This window comes from Vidua chalybeata, chromosome Z, assembly GCF_026979565.1.
Source record: "Vidua chalybeata isolate OUT-0048 chromosome Z, bVidCha1 merged haplotype, whole genome shotgun sequence".
NCBI classification, from domain to species: Eukaryota; Metazoa; Chordata; class Aves; order Passeriformes; family Viduidae; genus Vidua; species Vidua chalybeata.
In genome coordinates this window covers 9,223,028-9,250,411 of record NC_071570.1, presented here as the reverse complement: position 1 = coordinate 9,250,411, position 27,384 = coordinate 9,223,028, and the positions used below count along the sequence as shown (strand labels likewise).

At 43.2% G+C, this 27,384-nt stretch overlaps 1 long non-coding RNA gene across 3 annotated transcripts; it reads left to right on the top strand.

Moving 5' to 3' along the window:
• The first annotated feature begins 29 nt into the window (after positions 1–29).
• On the top strand, positions 30–19,485 carry LOC128781854 (uncharacterized). 3 transcript variants are annotated; one of them, XR_008428531.1, is made up of 5 exons: positions 30–119; positions 6,766–6,822; positions 11,500–11,645; positions 14,147–14,265; positions 18,733–19,485. It is a non-coding gene; the product is annotated as an uncharacterized LOC128781854 (long non-coding RNA). The 3 variants fall into 3 exon arrangements; XR_008428532.1 differs by lacking the exon at positions 18,733–19,485 and adding an exon at positions 16,617–17,761; XR_008428533.1 differs by lacking the exon at positions 30–119 and adding an exon at positions 4,118–4,237.
• The last annotated feature ends 7,899 nt before the right edge of the window (positions 19,486–27,384 follow it).

Below are 27,384 nucleotides of genomic sequence, written 5' to 3'. Positions count from 1 at the left end.
GAAGCATTACTGTTCCTGTACATTCTGTTGCCATGGCAAGCTTCAACAATCACAGCTCCACAAGTAGGAGAAGCGGTGATAGCATGTGTATGTTCGAGTGGCCCACCACACACTGAGAGGTACACGCTTATACCAGTGATGCTAGAGTGAAGCATGAAGGCAGTTGTTAATAGAAAAGGGAGGAAAAGCTGTCATGGCTATTTTGAGTGGGGGAGACAGCTGAATGCTACAGTAACATGGTCGGAATTATAAACAGAGAGATGCTGTGAACTGAAGAGTGTGAGGGAAGGAAGGCAAAAATGAAAATGAGACTTCAGTAGTAGTTCCTCACAGGATATTGTCATCTGTTCTTATAGGAATGGGGAAGAAGAAAGTAACTAGTAGGCTACTCACTAAAGGGGCCCTGAGGTTTTTTTGAGACATCTCTGTGTTAGTTTACAGGACAGGCAGCCAGCATAAAAAGTGGATGTGGTTTCAGTGAGTAGAGCTAATCCAAGTAAGAAAAGAACAATGTTTATTCAAATGTAGTGAGTCCATGACTATGCAAGTTCCCAGGATACATTTCCCAATGTCTTGAGAGCAGTGCTGAAAAAAAGCACCACTGCTTTGGTGTGACCCCAGAGAGAACCCTTCCTCCTGCCACAGCTTTAAAAAGTACTGATTCAAGCATTGCACTGCTGGCCTGCAGGGAAGTGTGAATCTAATGCTGGCAAGAATCCCAAGATCCTCGTGTTCCTTGTGAGGCTGCCTGAGGCGTCACGGGCCTGCAGGAGTACAACTGAGACGTAATTTGCACACTGGCAGCCCAGTGGTGCTTGTTGTCTGCTGGTTGCCATGCACTGTCCACCTTTCCTACTTCTCTACCCTCCTTGTCCTACAGGCCATAGACTCATGCAAGATGTTTTCACTTGTTCTTGACCTCTGAGAGCAAAGAGTTAGACACAAACTGGCCAGTCTCTTGAGACCACTTCTTTAAAAATAGAAAGCCCATACTCAGCACTGAGTGTCATGCTTCTACTCTCGCTTTTACTGGTTTAAAGCAGAAACAACTTTACAGAGGAGTAGGATGCTACACCTTCTAGGAAATCAAAGACCACTCATTTAGCTACTGGTCTCTTTAGGCCAAATCCAGTTCCCCATCCTTTTGACCAATGTACTTTTACTAGAGATCAGAAGCTGGGGAAGAAATTAAGACATAAAAGAAGGAAAGGGATTATGATATCAGATCTATGTGGCAGGATTAGTAATGAAGAGATAAAGCACCAGTGCCCATTTTGCTGAGGGGCTATTTCTGTGCAGCAGTTGAGCCTTCACCTCTTGCTCTACTGATTCATGCATGGTCCAGCCCTTCAGAGTAATCCCAGGGTCAGCCCTTTGTGAAAGGTTGTGCTCTTTATTTATTTTTCCTCATCAGCAAAGCATAAAGGGCAAGTCTTGCATATTTTTTTTCTTTCCCACTAGCTTCCTGTTCTCCCAGCATTGCATTCTGTGCTGTTGCTGGCAGCACACCATGTTATTGCTACAGCAGACCAAATGCAAACTCGCCAGCATTGTTGTTTATCATTTAATTATATTGAGTACATTCAGCATTTGTGAAGAGCCCTGAGAAATCATATTTATATTTATTAGTTTCCACTAACTGGGAAAATACTTGAAGCTGACTTTACTTGTTGGCGTGAGAGAATGATACCATTTCCTTCTACTCTTGTACTCCGGTGAAATCTTAGTCTCTCCCTGGGTCAATGACAAAACTTTATCCAGGCAAAATGCTGTGTCCGAGATGAGGGTAGCATGCTGGTAGGAGGGGCATGGTGTGGGAAAAGGGCGGGAAGGGGGATGGAGGGTAGGAATAAGTTACGGTAGTATCCTGATAGCTAGAAAATAATAACAGTTCTTTCAATGAGCAGCTTCTTATTCCTGGATACAAAGTGCTGATAAATAACCCCCCAATAGCAGCAATGCTTGCAGAGAGAAAACAGCTTTCTGCCTCCCACAGTAACTGGTGATTAGGACAGCATCTAGTTATGATATTCAGCTTGGCTTTTGCTCATCTAACACTGCACAGTCCTGTTTATGTACAAACTGTCCTGCTTTGTTGCTTTCTCTTTAGAGCAAAAGAGGTTTCAGGCAGCTGAGGGAAATGACAGAAGTAATACTGTGAAAATTGCACAATTTACATAGTTGTTTGTCCCTTTCCTCGAGAGCCCTGTGAAAACAACGCCTGCTTATGATCATGAGAGGAAGAAAACAAATCTTGGTTTCCTTTTTTGCAAGCATACAAGGAAGCTGGCACTTGATTAGTAACATGCTGCAAAATAACCCTCTGCAATTACAGAAGGTACTGGCCACAGACAGTGTGCTGCTCAGGGTATTGGGGCAGCAGGACCATCATCATTTACATCCCAATAATTGTTTCCAGTGTTGACTTTTCAGGCACAAAATATACTACAAGAGTTGGAATCCAAAATACAAAGGACCCTCTCCTTGTTTTCCTCATTGAAGTGTAGCACACTTCTCAGTGTAGCACACTGGCATTGGGCAGTAGGTGCTGAACTTACTGTATAAGCTGCCTGATTACCATGTGTTTGGAAGCTGTTTGCAAATGTGAATTTGGAGGTTAATCTCTCAGTGGCTGCACTAACACCCTTTGAAGTTCTACAGCATTAACTCTGAAAGCTGCCACTCTGCCCACTGTGAAGGTCTGTCTAGCTTCCTTTTGTACTGCATGAGTCTGGACACAGTCCTCATGCCCACTCAAGTCTTATCAAATGGAGAGAGGAGGCACCCATGGCTCATGCCCGCTTGGGGACAGCAGCCAGGGAGGAGAGCAAAATAGTTTTCAAGGTGCTTTGGTCAGGCAAAAATCTCATCCACTTGAGTATACTCTTACAGAACTTGAATTAACCAAATATACTCAGAAAAAACAGAGATGTGAATTGTAACCTGACACTCAGTTTAGACAATGTTGTCTAAAAAATCACAATAGTGATTAAAGATAAATCACTTCTCAGAGCCTTACCAGTATGAATTTTTCACCTTCATGAGATGGGTTCTGCAAGAAATCTTCACTAGCTCTGTCCTGACCTTCACTAGAGTGGAGGTACATGTGCTGATTTTATGGAAATACAGATGCACATATTTACAGATGTAGAATATTGAAAGATCACCTGCAGGTATGTGCCCATTTTGTAAAAAGGCACAAGTATGCATGAAGTGATTTACATTTGCAAACGTACTGTCACATGCAAATTGCACTAGCATTATGGGTAAATCTGTTCTCAGAATGGAATAGAAGAAAAAATGCATGGTACTTCTTGTTGAGATCCACCGATTGTCCTGCAGACCAAGTGCAAGTGGAATTACAGAACTATTATCTGGAACTATAGAACCAAAAGTGAATGGATTGGGTTGGAAGGCACCTTAAAAATCATCTAGTTCCAATCCCCCTGCTATGGGCAGGTACACTCATCACTAGACCAGGTTCCTCAGAGCCTGATTCAACCTGGACTTAAACACTCTCAGGGGTGGGGCACCCACAATCCTTCTGGGCAACCTGTTCTTGTTCTTCACTACCATCTGAGTAAAAATCTAACAGCTAATCTAAACTTGCTCTGCTTTAGTTTAAAACCATTGGCTCTTGCCTTGTCACTATCTGGCCGTATAAAAAGTCCCTCTTTCCTTTTTATAAGTGCCCTTTAGGTACTGGAAGGCCTTAGTTAGGTCTCCTTGAAGCCTTCTCTTTCTTCAGACTGAACAGCCCCATTTCCTTCAGCTTGTCTTAGTAGGAGAGCTTAGTAGAGAGCTTGCACCCCTCTCATCATCTTTGTGTCGTCCCTTGGATTCACTCTAAAAAGTCCAAGTCATTCTTGTGTTGAGATGGATGCTGTGTTCCAGGTGGGCTCCCACAAGGACAGAGCAGAGGGGCAGAATCCCCTCTGTGGCTCTGCTGCCCTCCCTGCCTCCCTGGCTCTGCTGCCCTCCCTGCCTCCCTGGCTCTGCTTTGGATGCAGCCCTGGACATGTTTGGCTTTCTGGGCTGTGACCTCACAGTGTTGGCTCATGTCCAGCTTTTCATTCTCGATAAACCCCAAGTCCTGCTCTGCAGGGCTGCTATCCATGGGTTGTTCTCCCAGTCTGTGTTCATGTCTAAGATTGTCCTCACCCAGGTGCAGCACCTTGTACTTGGACTAGTTGAATTTTGTGAGGTTCTTGTGGACCCATTTCTCATTTTTGTCCAGGTAAATAGATATCCTCTAGAAAATGGCTTTATTTCAGCAAACTGTGATTCTCAGGAAATTCTTTTCTTGAAGATGAGTAGTCTACTCATTCTGGAAATTGATTGAAGGGACTTAAGACTTTTGCTCCAAAAAAATGATAGGAGCACAGTTTGACATTTGGAAACTAGGGCCAGAATAAATGTATCTCCTTTGGTCTCATGTAATTAGGCTGAAACACAAGAAGATGGCAAACACTCTCTCAAATGGGGTTTTACATAATAAGATTGTTTTTCTGGCTTTACAGTCTATTTACCACAGGTGGAAATTAATTGCATCTTATTTCACCCTGAGTAGCCACATGAAAAAGCATTACAGGGCGGACAGTTATGTTGATCTTATTGCCTTGTTAGAGGACACATTGGGTCAAGGTAACCTTTATTGACAAAACACATTTTAAAGCCCTTGGCAGTGACCGATCTCCTTCAGTCCACTGACCTAGGACTGTATTTTAAAAAAGTGAACACCATGTCCCATAAACAAGAGCACATGTGAAAGGCATACTTTAGTTTGCAGTCACTGCTTCTAGAGCTAAAAGTGTAAACCATTCTTGTGCACAAATGAAGGCTGCAAACAGGGATTTGTCTGTAGACAAACACTTAAGTGGCCCATAGGACTGTGGCTACTTTGATTAGAAGTCCTCTGTATATCTTAGTTTCTGTGAATCAAACCTTGTAAATGCTTGATTTAAGCTTTTCAGATTGTGAGAACAACAGAATAACTTAAACAGAATTCCAAATTTTTAAAGTGGGTTGTATTCATCTTTGAAAAAACACATCCACAAGCAGTTCTTGACCTTCCTCCATGTTTTTAAAGAGACTGCAGGGTTGTGAGATGTGGCTCATCTCCTCTGTCTTCAGCATTTTTGCCCTTTGCTCTCCAGAGAGGTGCTGCACAGTGTGTACACACAGTCACAGCATTGCCCCCCAGCAGCTAGCACTTCTGTCAGAGTTCACAGGCTAAAATACATCAGCAAAAGAGCAGCAAAACACTATGGCCTGTGCTTCCTCCTCAGAAAGAAGCTCTCTATTGACACTGCTAGTGTGTGTGTTGACTTTGCCTTGCCTCTTGTGTTTGCTGGCATTTGGGAATCTGCTGCTGGGTCAGAGAGCAAAGCTGCTGTCGTTGGAGGCATGAACTCACCCAGAGTGACGGACAGATAGCCCTGTGCTGGGAACAAAGTGTCAGAGACAGATGGTTATTTTTCACTATTCCCCATATCCCATGAGTTTCCAGTGGCAATCAAAGTGTTTGCTCTTCAGACCCTCCAATGTCACTATTCAGGGAATTAATGTTGACATGAAATTATAAGATAGGGGAATGTAGATACAAGGCTGTTACTAAATGGCCAGTTTAAGCAGCCTACAGCTTGTGGCACTGATGGTTTGAACCCCTGAGTTATTATGAACAGCAATAAATATCCCGGTTTCACAACAGAAAGATAGAAAGACCTTCAGAGACCTGTCTCAAATGTGCTTGATACCAAGCAAGCGGATTGCTGCACACAGGCAGTTAAAAATTCTTCCATGAAAAGACTGCAATAATTTCTGATTCTCCACTTGTTAAACTATCCAACTTTCTGCAGCAGCTTTAACTCCCTTTGACAGCTAGATCCTTCCTTGCACAAACTTTGTCTTTATGCAGAAAATGGTAGTCCACGTGTCTAGAGCATCAGCTGGTTGCAGAGCAAGACTGCTTACAGCTACTTCTATTTTTCTCTCAATTTTCTGACAAGCTTTGCAAATGATAAGCAGCACATTTGAAAACTGAGATGGGCAAGTAACACTGATCTTGGCACAGGACAAAACATCTGCAGACACACATATGAAAGCTTTGCTTTCCCACTTTGCATCTGTTTCTGGAACTACCTCTGCCTGTTTGTTTAATTGTTTACTGTTTTTATAATTAATGTGATACCTGAGGATGGGTTGTATAATCATCTGTTTCCGCCTCAATATCTAGAAAAGATTTTTTGTCTTTCCTTCGAGAAGGTACCATGGCTGTAACAAATTCATGCAGATCAGGTGACTCAGCTCTCAGGTTATATTTGAGCATTAGACCCTTCCACTGTCTATTTCAGTGGGTGTAGAGTAGTTGTGTTTGCAATTGAAAAGCTAGAGCTAACCATCTCTGTATCTGTACAAATGAATCTGACTCAGAAATGTGCTTCATGGCTGGGTCTGAGTTCAGACTCAGGACAGTGTTCAGTGAGCCTCATTCAGCTGTGGTCTCTTCAATGGCAAAACCAGTGTAAGCAGACGCCAGTCCCTGCCCTCTGTTTTTGCCACTAAAACACCTTGTGCCACACTTAGCAGCTCCCTACCAGCAGCTGTAGCTACATGGGAGTGAACACTGTGCTGTAGGATTGGATTAATCTTCATTGGATCCATAAGAAATCAAGATAAAGACCATAGCTCAGCAGTGGTAAAAATAAAAGGAATCAAATTAGTTTTCATAATCAGTTCTGATGCATTCTCTTTTTATGAAAACAGAGTTGCACCGTGGATAAACTGAAGGCCATATAGTGTGAAATGAATAAAAAGACTCAGGTAAGATATAAGAAACTAAGGTGAGTGTTCCATGGCACAGAGAAGGAAAAGATTATTGTAGAAGGCCTAAACAGTACTGCTTTGAATATTGTGGCCTCTTTCTGCATGCTGCTGTCAAAGAGCATTTTGTGTAGTGTGAGTGGTCCAAAGAGGGCCAGATGATGGTCTGCACAAAGTGATTTGCTAAGAGGATGCTGGCTCCTTCTCCTTGTTTTTACCTCTGTAACTAAAAATACTCTCCACAGTTCCCTAAAATTATTTTTCCATGGAAGAAATTGCAGTTGCTCTTTAATCAACAATTACATGCATGGCCATGAACTGGAAGGGAACATAGACCATAAGGATCAGGGGACATCAGTTTGCTAAAGGCAGAGTGCCTGGTCTGTGTGTCCTGCATTCACCTGGGACCATGCCAGGTTGCTCAGCCACAAGCTTAGCTCAGGTTGTGGGAGGGAAGAACTCAGAACTGCACAAAAGCATTGTAAACAACTTTGAGAGATCCAAACATAAAACAACAGATGCTTACAAAATAACTTCTGTTGTCATGTTCAGCAGCATCTTTTGGATGACCTTCCCCAGAGTGTCAGGGGACTGTCAAATTCAAACAGGTTTCTTCATACACTTGTCCCTGGGCCACATCTGGGGAGAGGGGAGAGTGTTGCCTCTCCTGGTAGTTGTCAGGCCCCCAGCCAGGAGCTCTGATTGCCAGAATCATACTTCACAAGCTCTGAGGGTTGTAGTAGGGCAAAACTGGGGAAAAAAAAAGGTTTTTTTCCACAAACTTAGTAAAGAACCCACTGCCTCTGTGATGCTTTCTAGGGTGTCCTTCTAGCAGGACTTTTGTCCTTGCTCCCCAGCTGGAGAGACAGCTGCAGGGGCTTGGTGGCAGGGGCTGTCAGGGAGCTGCAGAGGTTGGTTTGCTGGGGGTTGGCACATGCCACAGCACCTGGTAGATTGCAAGGCTGGACTTCCATCAGCGTCCTACCCGCTCCTCTCAGGTGTGACATGCCTATGAGCTCAAGCACATCAAGGCAAATAAAAACCTTAGTTAGCATAAGGTAGGGAATTTCCTCTGAAGCCAGTAAAGCCAATGGGCGCTTTTAAAAATCCAGTGACAGGTTAGATGAATCAGTTGGTGCCTGACCGTGTCTAATGACCTGGATGCATAACACCATCTCGTGCACAGCCACCAGGTTTCTGCCGTCATTATCTTGAGAAAGAAGCAATGCCTGGCAGGACCACGAATAGGACAAGAGAGTGCGCTTTCCGTACCATCCTGAAGTCTGTTTGGTAGGGTTCGGAAATGTCGGGACAAACGCAGGAGGGAGAGGCAGAAACGAAAAAAAGGAAGCTTTTTTTTTTTTTTTTTTTTTTTTAAATGTTGGGATTTGCTGGTAAGGGCGTCAGCCTCCATCCACCTGTTGTGCCGTGGCCGAGCGCAGGCCGCGGCGGGGTGCGCTGGGGATGCGCTGCAGTGCGGGGGAGCCGCCGCCAGCTGCCAGCCCCGACTCTGCCCAGCAACCCGGCCACGCTCCATCTGCCGCTCCCGTAATGAGGCGAGCCGGCCTCTGGCACAAGCCAGCCCTCGCTCCCCTATTCAACCGCATCCCCCTTTCAGCGTCCTATTGTTCTTCCCTAATGGCCTTACAATAGCCCTGCCTGTTGCCTTTACAGCCGCAGTGAGGCCAACCGGGGAAAGTCTTAATCTCTGCTTCAAATTAAAGGGACTCCTCTGAATTAATAATGTTGCCAGGAATGCACTGCCTGATACGAGGGGATGTATAGCACTCTTCAGCCCTCAGCAGCTGTGATTAGCTGGGGCTTGAAGTGTCCTGTCACAATATTTCATCCTGCTCCCCCGCTGCCCCCTCCCCATCAGCAGGGTTGCCACATGGCCTGTCTTGTGCTGCCTTTTCAAGCCCTGTGCCAATCATGCAGCAAAGATGCCCCAGATAAGGTGACAGATGGAGCCGGGGTAGTTCGAGGCTAGACTGGAGCCTGGAGCACTCACTTATGGCTCAATTCGCCACAGATTTACCATACGGAGCAGCAAGGCAGGAGAAGGACCTCCCAGCTGGGCTCCCTGCACCGGGCAGGGCAGCCCACCTGTATCCCAGCCCCACGCACGGGCAGATCCCGACAGAATCTGTTCTGTGGCCTGATTAGAAACCCCTGACAAGTGAGCCTCAGGGGTGCTGTGAAGGAAGAAAGAGCCTGTCCTGTGAGAGTGAGGTTTTCCTCTGCTGTGAAGGGTAGGTTTGCAGATAAGTAAGGAAAAACATATGCCCATTAGAGGGTCGTCAGAATCCCCATGCCTATGCAATCATAAAATTCTTCTAGCCTTGAACATAAAGGCAGTTCTAGCCTGACAACCTCTTCAAGCCAGAGAATTTTTATTCCAGTAACAGGCGAGAGAGCTACAAATGAAAGAAGAGAATAGCTCTATTTTTTGTTTGAAAACATTCCAGTGTGAAGACAGAAAGATTACTGCCAAATTTATTTCAAATAGATTGATCAAGGCATATTGTTGAGAGGCAGCACAGTGTAAAATGGAAATCTTCTAAACTGGGCAATTCCAAAGTCTATGTTAGAGAATTACTGGAAAAGAGAAACCCTTCAATGTCCCCACTGATGTCCACAGCATTGCAGCTAGCACTAACTCTGCACAAAGTCTAGTTTTGCCATTGGTGCAAGACTGAGCTCCTCTATAGCCTGCCAGCCACTGCTGAGGACACAGCCAGGGTTCTGCCACCGTGTCTGCAACAAATGTCCCCTTGCTGATCACATGCATGATAAATTTTTCTCCCTGAGCAGCGTTAGAGAGACAAATCCTTTTGGCTGCTCCATTCTTTGTGTTTGTCCAGCTGCCCAGTGTTAGAGGCTACAACTCCCACATGGACAAATCAAATGTCTTCTGCCTTTGCTGGATACCTGGTCTGCTTTGACAAAGGCTGCTGTTGCTGCTGTGAGATTTTGCTATGCAAATTACCTAGTGCAAATTACATCTCCTGATACTTCTGCATGCTATTCCTGCTCTATAAATCTCTCAGAACTTTGCACTAAAAATACAGAGGCTTAATGGACTGGTTTGTATATAGAAAAAGTGAGTCATGGGCCAACAGAATCAGCAACGAAAGAATGGATCTTGCAGGCCATTCTTCAGGCTCATGCTTGCTAAACCCTTATAAGCATTAAAATTTCAAGGCATCTTTCTACTTGATGCCTACTATTTTGAGACATCTGTTTTTGACTGCATGTTGCTTCCTGCACTTATTGGTTCTTCATGGGGGTAGTCAGGATGGCACTTATATTTGCCCAAGTGATATCAAAACACATCTCTTTGCGCTTTCTCTGAGTACTTTAGGAATACCCTGACTGCATCCCAATGATTAATGCTGACATTCCCCACACAAAGCACGTTTGCATTTGTTGAAGATCCCTGTTCACCAGAGCAAGGCTATTAGGATCCCCGAGGTGTCTGTATGTGTGTAGGTCTCTGCGATGCAGTGCCTCCTTTGTTGGTTAAGCCTATTGCTTTCTACAGATTTGCTAATCTTGGAAGAACTGTCAGGATACTGTGTCAGATCACCGTGGCCTCTGTCCAGCATGCAAATGCATGGATATGTTTTTGCCCTCTGGCCAGGAGTGCTGCATCAAACAGCCTGTGACGCTCACAGTGTGCTCAGCAGGTGCTAAGCGTGGGTCAGGTGTACCATATGCCATATGGTCTGCTTACAACAGTGTATCTTTTAAGTTCTTTAAATTAGAGGCCAGGTGAGATAAATTAAGTAAAAACGCGTGTACAGAGCAGGCTGGGGAATATGCACCAGTAACACAGAAGTTATTCCTTATCATTTGAGAGTGGTGAAGTCAACCCAGGATTGTCCACTTGACCTCAAAAAGCTTATGGAGGTGAAAGGTTTGGGAGTGAGGCTTGTTTGCTCCTTTGCTTAGAGAGGAAACTATGCAAGAGATCTCTGCAAAAGCAACAGGTGAGACAGTTTCTTTTTAAGCATTCAGACTTTGGGAACCACTGCGTGTAGAAATCAATCAAATTCCCATTTAATGATTAGCCAGAAGGCTGGCGAGAGGAATACATGTATACTTTAAAGCAATCTACATGGGAAAAAGAAATGAAACAGTTTTAAGGGTTTGAGGTTTTCATATATCCTCTCCACAACACATACATTTGCAAAATGAATTTCCTTAAGAATCTCTGTGTTTTGTCAGGAGCTAAAGTGAAGCACAGAGATATGATTTTTGTAAAGTTACATACACCATGGTACATGGGAAGAGGTAAGCATATTTTACAGGACCAATTGGGATTTGTAACTACTATGTTTGCGAGCTTACTTGTGGCAACTGCACTGCAGTGTGCAATTTATCATTTGTGTGCATATTTGCTGTCATTGCAGGCAGAAATTCGGCATGCAACTGCACTTACGTTTGTGCAGACGCAACTATGCCTTGCCTTTCTATGGTACTAAAGCACCACCCTTTTCATCTTGATCTGAAGTGTCCCTTGCACATTAAGGTAGCAAGATCACCGGCCCAGACACATATACTTTAATGCACTTTATATGCGTATGTCCCTGCTTTCCTTAGAAACGTAGGCCTTCCTCACCACACAGGGAAAAAGGTAAAATCGTGATGTATCGGTCTTTTCTGCCCCTCCAGATTGTTTACGCTGCTCTCTCTCCAGGACAAAACTCTCAAACGACTGGTGTGTAAAAGAGGAGAATGGGCGAACCACGTGCCAGGCTACTGGAGGCCTGTCCTTTTCATACCCTGTAATTTTGCAGGGGATTGTTTCAGCAGCGAAGGTATAATGCAGCTATCCGGGGAGTCCTGCCCTTTGAAGTCGGGTGTTTTGTTCTGATATCAGCCAAAGTTCAAGCTCATACGTGTGCGGAGCAGCGGTGGGGGAAGGCAGGGGTGGGTTTTCTGACAAAGCCGCATTTCAGAGCACGTGCTGCCAACTGTTGCCAAAGGCACATATATGTAGATATTACTTCTCCTCGGCCCCGGCGCTGTCTTCCTCATTGTTCAGTGCAGGCAGGCGGCAGGCCCCAGCTGACAGCTGTGCATTGCGTGTATCGCTAACAGCTGCCTTTTCCTGGGGGGAAATTAAAAGATTAGGGGGATGTGGGCACGTGCTGGCTTCTGGAGATGGAGACAATGCTTGATTTAGGGTGGAACTTGTCTGCAACGGCCGACAAAGGAGAGAGGCTGGAGGGAGGCGAAGGGTCAGAGGGGCTCTTGCTTTGCAGGAGACAAAAGGAGGGAGGAAGGAGAGGAGGAGGAGAAGTGAAAAGCGGCTGCGGCAGGGCTCTGAAAAGGCTGCCTTGGTCCAGCAACAGCTGCTCCCACACAAGAAATTTGAGACGGTCCTTTCACAAACACAACGGCTGGCAGAAGAATAGGGAGGCCACACTTCACCAAAAGTGAATCGTTTGCAATTGAAAAGGGGGACTGAGAGCTCCTAGTGTTTTTAAAGGTCTGCATCTAGACGACTAAGAAATGATTAGTCAAAGTACACCACAGAACAGCAGAAAAGTGTGCCACAGACCAGAATGGGAAGTAAATCCCTGCCCTGCTATTAAAAGTTTATGCAACAGCTATGCTCCACAATAAGCATTATGGAGGAAAGCATTCACGTATGTACACGACTGTGTATATATCAACTGTGGCATTTTGCCACATTGCTGGCCTTGAGCTGGAATCTAGTTTGTTGGTGCGGTTGGAGCAGTTTGTTTGAAATTACTATGACCTGCACCTGCTTGAGAAATGACAGGACCACTCACATCAGAAGACAGCAGAGCCGCACTGAGCATGGTACTGATTTTCCTCCCTGTCCAATCACTGCCTCAGATACTACTGTGAAAATTCCTGCCAGGAGTGGCTTCTCATAACTTTATTAATACTTCTGTGTTGGACGAAAACAAAACAAGCCCTCGCACGGGGAGTAGAAATAAGTTCACACAAGAAAGGCCTCTCAGAGGATCATCCTTATTGCTTCCCAAGGTCAGGGTGTGGACTCTCTGTGCTAGATATTAACTTCGATAAATGACAAATAAATATTAGTGTAGTCCTTTTCCAGACACTTCCAGCTAGTCAGTAAAGTTGGCAGGTGCAGTGAGGTTTACCATTGCCCTCCTTCCCCATGTGGCTTTTTGGCAGTGTGGTGCTTGAATATCACTATGAAATCTGTGAGTATGTGTTTACTGAATTTATGGGGACAGTGGTGCAGGTTTTTAAGGTCAGCCTCTTCAGTGGCACTAAAGCTTTCTGCAATAGAGTCAGCAGCCTTTGCACAATTCAGTGGCAAGTTGTTATGTGGTTGACTTTGTGATGGATCATGTTATGGTCAAAGAAGGAAGTAACTGAAGGAGATAATGCTGTACATTCGAAATGGTAATTTGAAGAATATGGACCAGGCAGCAAAAGAACAAAAATGGTAGGGAATTTGTGACCGCTTTATACTTTAAAGATGACTTTGCAATTGACAAAAGCAAAAGATAAAAAGACAGCTGGCTGATGATGGCCCTTTAGTCATTAACACACCTCCAGATAGCTAAGGTAATTTACTTGAAATCTGTGGCGCTTTGAATACAGAAGAGTGGCTGAAACAGAGTGGGATGCCAGTTTGTGGTTGCACTGTTCATGGTTTGGTTGCTGACAGAGACAGCTCCTTGGCTCTGTTTTACTCCATGCACAAAGAAAGGTGTGTCTCATTGAACAGCCGACTCTTCCCCAAAACTAATTTTCTGTCTTTTTTTTGGGGGGAGGGAGGAGAACACTGGGAAAAATATAGCTGGTTTGAACTGGTTAGATCACACTGATATAAAAGGCTCCTTTTAACAGCAGATGTTGGATTGTCATTGGTGTGATATAGTGTGACACCTTCAGGGCAGACATTTTTGTAGTCACTGTGTAGAACAGGATTACAGTCCTGCTTGGAATGTATAGAAAGTCCTGGCGTAAGTGTAAGAATTCCATATATCTTGTTGACAAATCCAACATATCAGGAAAAAAAAAAATTGTTTCATGGGATTACCTTTTTGTTATCAAATAGAAGCAATTATTTTATTTACAGCATATATTCAAGCCCTCCAGTTGCACTTTAGACTTTTCCCAGTTTTCTGTAAAAAGATTCAATATAGGTTAACCCAGTAAAAACATGTACATTTTTTTACTTGGATTATGCCTTTTTTTTTTTTTTTCCCTGAGAAAATTTCCACTTGTTCAAAGTTTAAAAAGTGGGATTGGTGCTAAAACATCAGAGAAACCATATTCTACCTAATTATTATACTCTTTTCCCCAGAACAGGACAGAAGTTTAGATGATAGAAAAACATGGGACCATGTCTGAAAAAAATGGAATATAAAGTACAGAAAAAACGTGCAAAGGATGGAAAAATAATGCACAGGGAAACTCTGTAATGTAAGGATATACATTTTGTTCTTGTTTGAACTAGAAATGGAAGAATATCCTTTGATAATTATATAGCACAGGCTTTTCTTTAGCCAAAAAATTACAGCTGGTGAGACAGCAGTGATGGCAGTGGAAACAACCCAATGTAAAACAGGTGTAAGATGATAGTCTGGGCCATAGTCACTGTGCAGTAAAACCTGAATCACTCTTGTGCATACAACACAGGTGTCAAGCTAATCCTTGGCAGCTTGCCAGAAGCACAGCTGTGTCAGATTTTTGTCATAGGGGATATAATCTATCATTTCAAACAAGCAAAGAAAATAGTTCAAGAATTAAGAGGTTAATCTTCTTGAAGTTAGCCTGGGGAAATACTAGTTGTCCTAATGTCCTGCCTAGCTAGCAAGGGCTGTACTCTGCCATCCCTGGTGCCTGCACAGTGTTCGTGTTCTGTCCCGCTCCAAGTATGCACAGGCAACTTCTCAAAAGTTAAAGCAGGGGCCAGTCTTCTGCAAAACATTAGAAAGAGAAAAAGACCTGCTTCATAACAAAAGCTGCAGAAAGGACAGGGGATTTAGAATATGGTGCCTTGTGAAAATTATCTGATTTAGTGGTAAGTGTAAAAAATGCAGTTGGCCTAATGCCACGCTCTTATCTAGCAAGGGACTTCTGTCTGGGATCTTGTGTAGCAGTCACATCACTCTTACTTGGCTACAACAATAATCACCCACACCACACAACCCACAAAGAAAACCCCCAAAAAACCCAATCTAAAACCAACCTAAATGAAGAATTCACTGAGAAAAATATGGAGAACAAAAAAACATTGCTGGTATTTATGAGGACTATCTTTTGCCATTTAGAGAGAAAAAAAGTGGTAATACAACTGTTTCTAAACAAAAGTAAGTGGTAATGCCACCTCACAAGGCAGCATCTTTTAATTGCTTGCTTACTGGATTTTATGACAGTGTATGGTTCATAAAGCATAACTGGAAACTGTTCACCTTGCACAATGTGAGGGGGAATGAAATGCAAGCCCAAAACTGAAACCTTTGGAACAATTAGTTTTTGAAAAAGGAATGAGGGGGGGTCTCACTGTGCTGATCGCTGTCTCTATACAATAGATCAAGTTAAACACTCAGTACCAGCAGTCCATGTTCAGCCAGAGAAGAAGGTGAGAAGTGAAAAATTGTAACAAATTAATTAATGCTTTAATATTACTATTAAGTGTTCTTTTTAGTAGAACTGTGTCAAGATGAGAGTGTTCAAGCTGGAGACTGGAACTCATGTACACATTGTACACAGCTAGGTTTTTGTGTCTTGTCTCCAGAAGTGTTTTCAGCTACTTAACTCCCTTTGAAGTACGAGTCTCAAGTCCCCAGGTCACTTCTTTGCTTTGTTTCCAGGGCTACCCATTAATCTATGATGATCGGCAACAGAACCTCTGTTCTGATGTGTTCAAACATACTGTATGTCCATACTTTTACTTTCCCCTTTCTAATGATACTCACACACCACACATACCAGCCTTAGATTTAAGGAGTCTGAGGTAAAAACTGTGATCACCACGCAATATTTCCTCCATATGCTACTACATGAAAAATGTAGAGAAGGCTTTGTTTAACGCGATGTTAATTTTCCTGTGGACTAGGTTAACTCCTTAGTAGATGACATTACTGCATTACTGCCTAAAAGCAGTCCTGGTAATTGAGAACAGACAGTTCTTTACAATGCGCTGCAGAGACAGCAGCAATTCATCAGGGACATTTGCAAATTGTGGCACTGTGTGCTCTTTGCACAAAAGGCACAGCTGCCTGCAGATAACATCAGTTCAGCGATGGGGTCCCATTTGTTTTTCCCTCTGTCTCTTGCTGTCTCGTTTGGGGGTGAATATCAGCTGGCTCAATCTGCTCAATCGCCAAGCTGGCCTTCTGGGAGGCACTGTTCAGTGAGCTGAGGAGCAATGCACTTGTTTGTCTTGCTGATTTGGGCAAGCATTGCCTAAAGGGAATTCACCTACATCTTAGCTACAGGCTCTGGAGAGCTGTGAAAAGCAGTTGCACACCCATGTACAGAACTTCAGGGATGTCTCAGTGTTTCACATTACTCATACTTGAAAATATTTGCAGCCGTGGATTGAGCATTTGTTACGGCTAGGGCCATAGACACTATAACCTTCCAGTGGTGGCTGCCAAGGCAGTGAAAATTGCTTAATGTGTGGTCTTCCCTGGCTTTTTTGCTCTCAATATATGTCACATAATGTGACAGAGTGCATTGTTATGTGGACTTTGCCTGGTGCTATGTGGGTAGCTACAATGGCCTCATGTGTGAAGCTCCTTGCATGCTAACTTTGTTCTTTTCAGCTTGGGAAGAACACGAAAAGTCAGAAAGGAGGAAAGCAAGTTGAAACATGTGTGGTTTTGGCGGTGAAGATTATTCTGTTTTCCAGCTGGATTTGTATGTGTTTGGGATAGCTTGTTGTACAGCAGTGGTTGTCCTCAGGACAAGAGAGTAGTGAACATTCAAAACAGAAAATACCAACTTTACAGCAAATCTAGATTGATGCTACATTTCCAGCACAGACAACAGGAGCGAGTGCAGATTACTTCCCATTCTTCAATTCTTCTGTGGAAAGATGAGTGGGGACTCTGGGACCAGGTGAACACATTCCATTCATGCTGAGTCTACTGGATGCTGAGAACATGTGTTATCTGACATGTGTTATCTGACACCATTTTCACACCGGTAGTTTCTTTCTTTAAATGTCCAAAAGCCAGAATTTTGTCTGTGACCAAAACAAACTAGCCTGGAGAGCATGGTGCTGCCCACTGGGATTTGGTATCCCAGGGCAGCGGAAGGCACAGACTGTGGGCCAGCCCAGGACAGACCCGGTTCTGTGCCTGCCCACCCACTGCCATGCTGCTGCAGTGTAAACTGCACACTCACTCAAGCACTTCTGGTTGTGTAGTACCATATTCTGTGCTTTGAACACCCACTGTCCGTAATACTTTTTCAGTGAGTCTGGAGGAGCTCTGATGACTCAGTTTCAGCGGAAACTAACTAACTGTTGCAACTATGATAAGCATCTTTATGAGTATAGTACCTGCTTGAACTTGCTACGGGTACAAATACCCACCTCTACTCAATCATGGATAAGGAAGAAAGATCCTTCAGAGAGCAAACCCAGTACTCATCCTGTAAAAAACAGATGCCAGTTATAACATATGCAGAGCTACTGTGCGTGGAAGTGATAAATCATCTCTGGTGAGGCATGCTTTGAGGTTTCCGTGAGTTTCCCCGCAAGAAACCCCACAGTTGCTATATGACCATGGTGGGGGGCGGGGGGGAAACCAACCCATATTCAATACTAAGGTCTAAAGAAGTGAATTTTCTACTTCTGGGTCACAACACCAGTTTATGTGTTTTATGGCACTGTGAAAATAAGACCTGTCATCCTGTATCTAGAGTGCAGCAGTGTTGTGTCCTCAGCTTACTGTATTACAGCAGAGTAATGTGGTGGCTCTATGATCTGATTTAATAAACCTTTCTTTGGTGACAAAACTCTAATTGTGACTCAAATAACAAGTTTCCCCCTAGATGTATTTACCAGAACCTTGTGTTGACTTTTACATATCTAAAACATTGTATGTGAGACCTACCAGTGGGCTGCACTGGTATTAATTAATTTTTGAATAAGGAAGGAAGAGAAGAGCAGGTGAGAATAAAGAAGTTTACAGTTGTGATAAGGGAAAAAAGTGTGTAATTCCCAGCTCTCAAATGTGGACCAAATGTACTGGGAAACACCGAACAACTGGTTTTCATCACACCCTCATGCTGGGAAAGGGAGATGGTGTGGCTGACATTCCCTGCATCCTCTGAAAGGCATTGAGATCCTTACTCTTGTGAGTCTGAAGAAGATGAGGCCTCACGTGAATTGCATGTGCTGTGTCAGACAGCTCAGTTGTCTCCACACACAGCTGCTGGAAAAATCCTTACTCTATCCTGAGTTAAATATGACTCCTTAGGTGAGCCTGAACACTTGACATGGGCTCAAAGGACTTTGTGTGGGAAAACAAAATCCCCTGCCTGGGTACTGCCAGGCTAGGGGCTTGCCCAGAATTTTCTGACTTCATTTTCCATGAGTGCATGACGTAATAAGTACATGCAATGTGCATATCCTGATCTCTTCCCTCAATCCCTGCCCCAGGTTAATTTCAACACTTTCTGAAAGGAAATATTGACAATGTCTTTGTAAGCATAAAATTGAGTGTTTTCTTTCTGAAATTTTGCTCATCTCTCCAAAATCCAGAGAGAAAAAAAAAAAAGAAAAAAAAAGTACAGAACACTCTCAACTTACTCAATGCTTGGAATAAAATTTCTCTCCTTTCTGGTTTTGTCAGAAGAAAAAACTTCTCTGTCCATTGTTCCAAACCTGCTGCAATGTTTTTTGCTTCTTCTCATGTTTTTTTTTTCCTGCAGAAGCTTAAGCACAGCTGTGAGAAACTGTTCACTACTGTATGAACTGTGGGTTAAGTGAAGGAGGGGAAAAGTGAAGATGAGGAACGTGCAGAAGAAAAGACACAAACTCTGTTTTGGACAATTTGGATTTGCCCCTGGTCATCCTGATGTTTGCAGCAGGCCTGGCGACCAAGTGTGTTGGCTGCATTTCAGTTTGTGGGCCAGCAAGGGTTTTATCCCTTCCCTCATCTCATGTGTCACCCTGGTGCAGTGTGACTATCAGTGCTAGCTTTGGTGTTCCCAGTGTGTGTGTGTGTGTGTGTGTGTGTGTCTGTGTGCAGGTGGAGTGCGTGCGCATTAAGTGAGGTGGTGCCTGCAACTGAGCAGAGGAAGGACGGATGAAAGTGGTTATGGGCACTCCTCTGACCCTCAAGAATCCTGCTGTGCTGCTGCACTGCTTCTGTGGCTCGGATCCAGCAGAGCTCTCGTGAATGCCCTTTGCCTCCAGTGTGTGGTAGCTTACACCTCTGCTCTGCAGGAATGCTTCAGCCTCCAGCCCTGGGGCTCTGCTGGCAGTCAAAGCTGGAGCACAGGAGGAAGGAAGGGTAGCACAAGCTGTTGAGATGAGAGGGGGGAAGCATACTCTGAGGTGGTGTCATGATGGCTGTGTACACCCTGGAAAAGTGGGAGAAAAAAAAGTGGAAAAACTGGTGATGGGGAAGGAAGTTTGCATGCTCCCATATGCAAGCATATATTTGGTAAAACTCAGGGAATGTCAAGTACAGAAATTGCAATATTATCTGAATACAGCCACATAAATACAGTATGCCCTAAAACAACATGAGCAATGACTTAATTATCATTACAGACCATTTAGCCAACTTTGACCTAATGCCAGCAATCCTTGTTTTAGGAATGAGTGACTCTACATATCTGGGAATTCCCTTTTTTCTCCAGAGCTGTCCCTACATTTCCTTCAGCAGCTCAGCTTGTCCTTCCTTCACTTGCCCCAAGTACTTTTCCATGAACTTGAAAGTCCTGCTCGGTAATTGCTCTGTCTGGTTGAGCAGGGCAGCTCTGCAGAGCCTCAGGCCTCTGAGTGGTAGAGGTTTGTTGGGTGGTGCTCTCCAGCAGGGGTTGCATTAGCTGTGTTTGTAGCACGCCGCACCCTGTCTAATCCAGTGGGGACAGGCAAAGCTTGGCGCCCTTGGACAGCAGCTTCTGACGCCGCAGCACTTTCTGTGTTACTGGGGTCATAAACAAAGTCACACTAACATGTGCACATCAGAAATTTATGTCTCTGCTCTTACTAGACTGTGGGTTCAAGCCTGCTTGTTGTTGGTAGTCAGCAAATTGATGTTTTTCTTCCCACTTGTTTTCTACAACTGAAAGTTCTGCTACTTTTTAGATCTGCTGCTTTTTTTTTTTTTTTTTTTTTTTTTTTTTTTTACTTTAGCCCTCTTTCAACGTGAGTAACACAAATCCTCACCAGGCCATGCTGAGGTTTCCAGATTAGTGTTAATGCTTTCCGTAGGAGTGCCATGTTCTGGGGTGGGTAGGGGAAGACCTGTTAGTGCACTGTTTTTCTTAGTCACTTTCAGAAGACAGGATTGAAAGTAGGTAAAGGTTCATGCTTGGACCAAACCCTTGTGGCTGGAGCTCCTCTCTGGCTGTGTCAAAGCGTATGAGTCATCCTTGAAGCAGTGCAATCCTTGCTGTCAGGATCTTGCGTGCACTCAGATTTACTGACAAATGGAGCTGAATCCTGCCTCAGGTAGGGAAAAGAATTTTTAGCCATGCTTCTGCTTCACTGAAGGGAAGGACCAATTGCAGTGAAACTGAAATGCCATTGATCTTTTTCTGGCCAAAGGCTGAGCCCTAGGATGAATGAATATCTGCCCCAGGTGGGGGGCATGGCAGCTTGAGTATTAGTGAGACATGGTGGCTTTACCTGTGTCAGGACAGTGGCAAAGGCAGGTATATTGGTTGAAAAGCAAATGCATGCAGTACTAGTGGAGCAACAATGGACATACACAAACAAGGAGACCTTTCCATGTCTAATTTGAGCAAAGTAGATGATGCCTTTTCCCTGGTCTTAAAAAATTGAGAGCTAGACACCGTTAGGGGATAAGGGTTTTTTACTTCAGTATTTTAATAAGGATCCTTATTGGTGCACTGTTTTGTCAAGGTGGGATGCAGTGCAATGCACACACACGATAAATTGCATATACAATTTATAGACCTTACAAATTAGCATATCTAACAGGGGTACCCCAATGGGGGGCCTAGATGAATGGTGTAATAGTCCCCTATCCATGGAATTCTCCCTTGGATGGGCCAAATCTCTGGTTTACAGGTTATGTTCTAGAGAGGACCCTGGTTCCCAAGATAGTGTAGGGTTTTCTAGCCTCCTACTACGAGGCCTTTAGGATGTTTGGTCTCCTGGCCTAACCAAATACTAGGACTATGCTAAGTTTTCAGACTTAAGGAGTTACAAGTATGCATGCTAAGAATACTGAGTCTACATAAAAGTTATATAAAAGAAACAGCAAAAAAAATCATCTTGGCATCATAGAAATCTCCCTCCTTTTGCTGACCTGTTTAGTACTCCTGAGCCTTCCCTGTCTGCAGTCAACTCAAAACCAGTGTGTGGGTGGTGAGCAGTACTGTCCCCATGAGACGGTTCACAGAGGAGATGGGGAAGGGCAGAGATATTCTCAGCCTCTGGGAAAAAAACCCACAAAATTTGAACTTTATTAGTAGAAAAGTGGAGGTCATGGAAGGATAAAAGGAGCTGCACAAAACAGAAGAGTGCCATGATGTTATGTGGTGGGTAAGAAAAATGATCACAGCATCTGTCTTCTTCCATAGAGTGGAGCGTAGGGGATATGGAAATCAAGAGCAGCCAGAGAAGTCCATGATGTAGACAGGAAGAAGAGGGGTCTGAGTGACAGGCTTCACAGCAAAGCATTGGAGAAGTCCTTGCATTTACCTCTTAATGTTAGAGCAATGGCCAGACCCCTCCAGGAAGACATTAGAGAGAGGTTTGGAGAGGAAAGGTGAGGCAGGACAATGAAATGGTAGATGACAGCAGAACTTGCCTAGACCCACACAGACAGCATTTGCCATGAATGTAGCATTTCCCCTCCTGGATGGAGCTACCACTGCCTGGGGAGTCAGTGCCAAGATGTCTTTTGACTTCCCTCCTGGAGAATGCCCCCTGATGATCTGTCTGTCCCCACAGCACCCCGTGCTTACTTTCAGAGTGTGAAGAAGTTGAATATGCAGTGTAGGTGCAATGTACTGGGGAGGGAGGGGCTGGGACTGGGGCCCAGAAAGAAAACCCCCCCAGCATCTGCCCTGTACTTCATATATCAGAATACAGGCATGTTGGCATTTCTTTCTTTCTTTTTTTCTTTTCTTTCTTTCTTTCTTGTAGAAACACCAGAATGCCTCCTTTCCTTTCCTTTCCTTTCCTTTCCTTTCCTTTCCTTTCCTTTCCTTTCCTTTCCTTTCCTTTCCTTTCCTTTCCTTTCCTTTCCTTTCCTTTCCTTTCCTTTCCTTTCCTTTCCTTTCCTTTCCTTTCCTTTCCTTTCCTTTCCTTTCCTTTCCTTTCCTTTCCTTTCCTTTCCTTTCCTTTCCTTTCCTTTCCTTTCCTTTCCTTTCCTTTCCTTTCCTTTCCTTTCCTTTCCTTTCCTTTCCTTTCCTTTCCTTTCCTTTCCTTTCCTTTCCTTTCCTTTCCTTTCCTTTCCTTTCCTTTCCTTTCCTTTCCTTTCCTTTCCTTTCCTTTCCTTTCCTTTCCTTTCCTTTCCTTTCCTTTCCTTTCCTTTCCTTTCCTTTCCTTTCCTTTCCTTTCCTTTCCTTTCCTTTCCTTTCCTTTCCTTTCCTTCCTTCCCTTCCCTTCCCTTCCCTTCCTTCCCTTCCCTTCCCTTCCCTTCCCTTCCCTTCCCTTCCCTTCCCTTCCCTTCCCTTCCCTTCCCTTCCCTTCCCTTCCCTTCCCTTCCCTTCCCTTCCCTTCCCTTCCCTTCCCTTCCCTTCCCTTCCCTTCCCTTCCCTTCCCTTCCCTTCCCTTCCCTTCCCTTCCCTTCCCTTCCCTTCCCTTCCCTTCCCTTCCCTTCCCTTCCCTTCCCTTCCCTTCCCTTCCCTTCCCTTCCCTTCCCTTCCCTTCCCTTCCCTTCCCTTCCCTTCCCTTCCCTTCCCTTCCCTTCCCTTCCCTTCCCTTCCCTTCCCTTCCCTTCCCTTCCCTTCCCTTCCCTTCCCTTCCCTTCCCTTCCCTTCCCTTCCCTTCCCTTCCCTTCCCTTCCCTTCCCTTCCCTTCCCTTCCCTTCCCTCCCCTCCCCTCCCCTCCCCTCCCCTCCCCTCCCCTCCCCTCCCCTCCCCTGCCCTGCCCTGCCCTCCCCTCCCCTTTTTCTTTCTCTTTCTCTTTCTCTTTCTCTTTCTCTTTCTCTTTCTCTTTCTCTTTCTCTTTCTCTTTCTCTTTCTCTTTCTCTTTCTCTTTCTCTTTCTCTTTCTCTTTCTCTTTCTCTTTCTCTTTCTCTTTCTCTTTCTCTTTCTCTTTCTCTTTCTCTTTCTCTTTCTCTTTCTCTTTCTCTTTCTCTTTCTCTTTCTTTTTTTCCTTTTTTTCTTTGTTTTGGTTTTTGGTCTTTGGTTTGTGTTTTTTTTTGTGGGGTGTGTTTTTGTTTGCTTTTTTTTTTTTTTTTTTTTTTTGTTTTTTTTTTGGTTTTAGTTTTTTTTTTAATTATAATTCTATCAGGCAACTCATTGTCATGTGTTGTAGTTTCCAGCTGATCCTTTGGAGAAAGAACTGCTTTACACCAGCATGGCAGTTTGATAACCTCAGGTGTTCTCCATGCCAGCCTCCAGCTCTGCAAACTCCTGTGGAAATAAAACAGTGAGAGGAAGGTTGTGTATGGGATAAGGTAATAGACTATTTTCAGAGTTGCTGAAACCAGCTTCCCCAGCAGCAGAAACTTTTTGAAGTTTTCTGTAGTTGATGGTTGTTCATGAAGTAATGCAATGGTACATTTATTTGTAAAAGCAGATAAGGACAAACTTTTTTAATCTCTTGTATATTAATTGTTTTGCCAAATGTCATGTGCTTCAAAGCAGAAGAATGACTAAAGTGTCAGGTACAGCCCTCATTAGTTGGTATATTAATTATAAATTATCCTCAAGAAGGAGAGTGTGTTTGGCAAGGAGTGGCCTCAGTTTGGTCACATCCTCATCTTATGAATTTACCAGCACTGGTATGAGCTGAGGAGAACATTAATAAAGCAGGAAGCCTCCTCTGCTTTGAGCCCCAGAATGTCAAGGACATTTTTAAATCAAAATGCCAGTATGAGTCATATTTTCATCAGCCAGGCATTCATCACCAGGGTTTACCCTGAAGTACTATTAGTTATAGTTGGAAACACTACCAATTTAATAATAAATTAGAGTCCTTGTGCTCAAATTCTAAAAAGCACTGTAATTTTCTTCAGAATACTTGGATGAAATATTATTTTCCATCAATAGGTACCTACCTTTTTCAGAATTAGTATGACTTCATCCTCCTTGTTTCCATATAATAAAGCTGTAAAAATAGACAAATGCTGCTTGGTATGCCTGACTGCAGCCAATGTTTTACAAAGTCACTACAGACTTAGAATGACACATAAGCTTCTACTCTTATGCAAGAGATGTTTTGATGAAACATTTAAGAGTGATATGAATGTTCAGGGCTAAGAAATGTCCACCAAAGAACGGACTTTAGGACACAGTTTCTTATATAATTACTTTAATAAGAGGAAACTATGGGTTCCAGCTGAAGACTAAGCTTTTAGCCACACTAGATAACACTGGGGTATTGTCTTCAGGATTAAAGGGTGCTTGGTTCAGTGATACAAAATATTGCAGATGTACTAAACATCATTTTGAGCTGCTTTGTTTGAGATTCAAATCACTTTAAAATATACCCTAATAACTTCAGGGGCTTAACTAAAACTCAGAGCAAAGCCAATAAAAATTCCTAGGATGCCAGCTGAGTAAGAATTTGAAGAAGTTGATTAATATTTTTTTAGAATGACATATTTTTTTCCCACACAGTGATAGAGCAGCAGCCTATCAATGTAGAATCATGGACACCATTATTCTGTGGAAACTACAGTCATCATCCATTAAAAAAAGAGGAAGATTCTATGTGGTAGTACTGAGATTGAATTTGTAATAAATAAAATATAATACATATTTGTTTGAAATGATCTCAGAAACTACCAAGCATATCCTGGCATGATGTATTAAATTCTACATTTCAAGAGAAAGCTCAAACATACCAATAAGAGATCCTCCATTTCCTTTCTTTTATCACCTGCTAATGGTTTGAGGTAAGAATTTATTGAGGTGAATCATAGGAGTACACATCTCTCAAGCTCTTTTTAAGGTTGTTTACAGACCTAGCATTAATTGCAGTATTGATTTGCTCCCTCTTCTTTCCTTAATTCTGTCTATATAGTCTAGAGACTGAAGAAGCAGCTTTATTTAAGTTAAAGTTTAGCTTTCAAGTGGAATATGTTGTTTATCAGAAGATATAACCAGTGTTTTTTCAGTGAATGTGCTTTCTGCAGGCCTTAGGAATGTGCAGATACATGGAACTAAAATCCATGTGTGCATTTGTTTTGGCCAACAAAGGCATCAGCCTCTCTTCAGCAAAAATATTCTAAAATCTGTAACAGAGGAGTTGTCGTGGTTTAACATAAAAGTGAATTTTTTCAGGAAAGCAGATTCAATTGGCCTCTCCCCCAGCCGGTTTGGGAAAAAATACCTTTGGAGGAAAAAAGTGGAAAAAAGGCAGAGGTACTAACCACATTTGTGGTTTTTTTTTTTTTTTTTTTTTTTTTTGTGTGTGTTTTTTTTGTTTGTTTTTGTTTTTGTTTTTGTTTTTGTTTTTGTTTTTTGGTTTGGTTTGGTTTGTTGTTGTTTTGTTTTTGTGGTTTTTTTTGGTTTGTTTGTTTTCGGTTGGGTTTTAAAAATCTCTTGTAATGTACGGATCTTGGTTGTAAGTATGTTATTATTACTAAAATGCAGAAAATCCTGATCTAGGTCAAGCTCAAAGCAGAGTGGTGCATGAAAGCTTTTTATTGTCTTCTCAACTCACATATTTCTCCATGTCATGCCTTTTTTTTTTTTTTTTTTTTTTTTATAGGCTTTGAACAATGGTACCTGTGCTACTTGGCCTTATTCTACTCTGTTTCAATGCCTCAATAATATGGTACAAGAATATTGCTGGAGTTGCCTGGGAAGCTATTCCATGACTCTTTTCCCATCTTATTCACAAATATGTCACAAATGCCCCAACAATCGTTTTGTTTGAAAACATAATTGTTTTCAACTAAATGCACCATAATGGTTCTAATACAATCATTAGATTACAATAGTTTGTCATCAAGGTGTTAGTTCATAAAGCAAAAATACCAACCTTTGTGATTAAACTCCACCTTTGCATTCAGATTTGGGCTGCAACATTGACAGGTTAAATGCCCAGAGACCTCCTGACAGGTGATTTGGTACATAATGGTACAAATGAAGATCTAACTAACTTTGTCATCAGGATCTAATCTGCTATTGTATCAGCAGCAGTGCTCTTGATCTCACATCTAGTTACAAAGAGAGTCATAGTTTCTCACCACCGCTGTTGTGGAGTTGTGTCAGAGGCAGTGTACTTTACTGGCAGAACTCCAGGTGAACTCTCCTGGTTATCAGGATCTGCTTCTGGAGCAGTGCGCTTTTTTGCTCTTCTCAATGCCCAGTTAAAATCCTGATATACTCTGTTGTACATATATGTGATTCCCTCACTCACAGTTATATAAATGTTTTTCCAGGCTTGACATTTCACACTGCTGAGGAGAGGCATGGGGACTAAATATGTTAGCCACTCAGCACCCCTGTAAAATCTCATTTTATTTTTGAGGAATTGTCTGCTCTTTCCTGTTAGTTCATCTGTGTTGCTCCAGAATGATCAGCAGAGAAACTGCTGTGTTCCAGCACTGCTCACTTTTTATGGGTTTCCACTTCCTTTGCATTAAGTTTTTCCCTTGGAGCTTAAAGTGTAGAGGTTGGTCTTTCTTAGTTACTTGCAGCCTATTTCTACATTGATTTCAAGAAATAGGGAAAAATGCTAAATAATCACCAGAATGAAAAGTCCTTTGTGACTTTTTTCTTCATGTAAGAAAATTTATGCAATATGCATGGCTTAATTTTTAAGTGTATTAAGCACAAAATAGATGGGTCATTTTTAGGACCCCCAGAATGCCAGAAGCACGTTTGTGTCCCCCACACAGTCTCCCTGGCTAAGCATAGGAGGTGTTGCAGTGGTGGGGCTCATGATCCTTGGAATGCTCAGGTGCTAGGATGCTTTGCTATGACCCTCAGTCTCCTGGTCAGGCAGAGGAGAAGATGATGTGAAAAGCAGCAGTGCACTACTGGCAGCCAGGGTACCTGCAAAAGAGAAGACCTTTAAAAGCAGTATCTTCCCAAGCACTTTTTTTATTCTTGCTTGTTGCAAAAGAGTTCCTGCCTGCTTGGAAAACCAACTTCTGGTGTATATGGCTGGAAATGTTTGCCCTGGGATGAGATCTTCAGAGCCTGAAACATGGAGCCTTGCTTAGCACATTATTTTTTTTTTTCATGACATGAAGA